The sequence below is a fragment of the Corapipo altera genome, unplaced genomic scaffold, assembly GCF_003945725.1.
Source record: "Corapipo altera isolate COAL_440 unplaced genomic scaffold, ASM394572v1 53, whole genome shotgun sequence".
NCBI lineage: Eukaryota > Metazoa > Chordata > Aves > Passeriformes > Pipridae > Corapipo > Corapipo altera.
Genome location: NW_020884900.1, coordinates 9,047,315 through 9,049,631, shown reverse-complemented (window position 1 = coordinate 9,049,631; position 2,317 = coordinate 9,047,315). Strand labels below are relative to the sequence as shown.

Genomic DNA, 2,317 nt, shown 5'->3' with positions numbered 1-2,317 from the left:
GCCCTTTGGGAAGCACTGGCTCTCCCAAGCCTGCCTGTGGTGGTGCTCCCACCGGGACGTTTTAAATCGCCCCATGTTGGACGGGAAGCCCGGCGCGACCCCCCGACAGCGGCCAAGGGCCCCCCGGGAGGCGCCGGTGGCCGCTCCCCTACAGCCGCCTTCCCGCCCTGGGGACGCACCGCCCCCCAAACTTTATCGCCTGGAATCCCCCTTTCTCCCCCCCCCCCCCCGGATTTTTCTTTTCTTTTCTTTTTTTTTTTTTTTTTTTTTTTTAGGGAAAAAGCTAGGGGGGAGCTCAATTTCCCACTTGCCAACAGCAGATAAAAAAGTGGGGAGGGACCTCTTCTGTCACAGCCTATGTAGATTAACCTTTCAATTAGCTGTTATCAGGTCCTGTGTCTTAGCACCAGTCCCCGCAATCTGCGTCCGCCCGCACCGGGGAGGCTGGAGGTCTGGGGTGGGTTTCTGTTTTAATTTCTAAATTAATGATAATTGCTCGCGTGGCTCCCTTCCCCCGCCGAGAGCTGAACGCGTGTGTCTGATCTGCCCGTCCACCTTTTAGTATTTTGGAGTGAGAAGAGGAGCCCCGCGGAGGAGGAGGAGGGGAGACAAGGTATTCTCTCCGTATTCATCTTCTTTTTTCCCCTCTCGCGGAAGGGCTTAGGGAAGGTAACTGGTGCAATCAATCCGCTGGCTGGGGATTCCCTCCACCCCCTCCCCGGCTCGTCTGGCTCTCCTGGCTGGGTTTCTTCAGTGTGTATGTGTTTGGGGAAGGGGGTGGGGGGAGGCTGTGTTGTTGTTGTGTTCCTGGCTCTGGTTGCAGCCAGGAGAGAGAGCGAGCGGGCGAGCGAGAGACAGAGCGGAGAGAGCGAGCGAGCGAGAGAGAGAGAGGAGCCGCGATCGCGTTTCAGGGGCAGCACATTCCGCAGGAACCGCTGCTGCAGAAACACACACGGGCAGAGAAAGGAGGTCATTGCAAGCAAAGGGGGGAACCTGCATCGGAGGTTAGATTCCCAGGAGTTTATGTGGGGGATAACAGGGAGCATGCGATGGGTTTTGTTTTGCACTGGGTGACAGGCTGCAATTTGCCATAATAACCCCCTTTCCCTCCCCTCTCCCAGCGCAGGGGGCTTGTCACTAGGCTGGGTACTTTTTTTCCTTTTGCACTGGAGGCTGATGCACGTGTTTGCAGACACTTGTGCTGGGTAAATGCATTGCAATGCTCTGCGTTTTGCAGGGGAGGGGGAGCAGCAGCAGCAGGAGGTGATGGCTGGGTTGGATGGGGTGGGGAGAGGGGGAATGGAGTGGCGGAGGGAAGCAGGGGATGGCTGAGGTTTTTGTGTTGCATGTTCCCACCCTGTCTTTCTGAGGCGGTAATTGTTCCTTCGCAGACGGGGTGACAGAGAAGTCCCTGTGCTTCGCATGGCGAAACTTGCAGGGACCTGCATGTGGCTGTAGAGCTGGGAGTCATTGTCGTCGTCCCCGTTCCCACCCCCTCCTCCCCTCCCTTGGCGGTGTGGGGTGTGTGTGTGCGCGATAAGCGGCTGCCAGTGCCAGGCACCTTGGGAGGGTTATGCTGGGAGCACGCTGCTCCATCTCGCCCGCCCGGGCGAGGGGCAGGCTCTGAGGCACGCGCGTGACGCTCAATATTTAAGGCCGCTCATTAGTGTGTGTCGCGCGCCCGCCCGCCCTGCCGCGCTGGTTCAGGCCGCCGCCGGTGTCTCGGCAGCGCTCGCCCTCCCGAACAAACTTCGGCAGGGAGCGGGTGGGGCGGCGGCGGGGGGAGGGCGGCGGGGCCGGGGAGCCCGGACGGACGGCAGAGGTGGCCAACGGGAGGGCAGGATTGCGAAAGGTCCCGCCCCCTCTGGCGTCTGGTGACCAATGGCGAGCGCCCGAGGCCCGGGGCGGGCGGGAGGGCGGGACGCGCGGGTGTGTGGCGGCGGCGGCGGCCAGTGGGAGCCACGGAGAGCCACCGGCCCCGCCCCTGCCCGCGGGAGGGCGGGGCTGGGCCTGGAGGGAAGGGGCGCGCCGACTGATTGACACCCGCCGCTCGCCAATGGGAGAGGCCGGCTGGTTGCTGGGCGGGACGGGCCCGGTGTGGGCGGGTGATGGACAGCGCCCCGCGGCCAATGAGCGCGCGGCGGCGTGCGCGGCGCGGGCCAATGGCGGCGGGCGGCGGGCGGGGCGCGGGGTAGGTAAGGTTTTAATGAGCCTCCATTGGGCTGTAATCAGTGTCATGTCGGATTCACGTTAAGTACAACAGGGCGAGACAAAATGGCGGCGTAGGTGCGCCGAGCCGCGCGCGGTGGCGGCGGGG

At 63.1% G+C, this 2,317-nt stretch overlaps 1 protein-coding gene across 6 annotated transcripts in view; it reads left to right on the top strand.

The window, feature by feature from the left end:
• The first annotated feature begins 336 nt into the window (after positions 1–336).
• KAT6B (lysine acetyltransferase 6B) overlaps positions 337–2,317 on the top strand; it is a 111,663-nt gene continuing 109,682 nt past the window's right edge. Inside the window, exon 1 of one of the 6 annotated variants that reach the window (XM_027649439.1) lies at positions 337–457. The gene's annotated coding sequence lies outside the window, so the exon portion shown is untranslated. Of the gene's footprint in view, positions 614–670; positions 1,005–2,317 lie in introns of those variants that run through there. The other 5 variants (XM_027649438.1, XM_027649437.1, XM_027649441.1 and 2 more) reach the window with 5 other exon arrangements.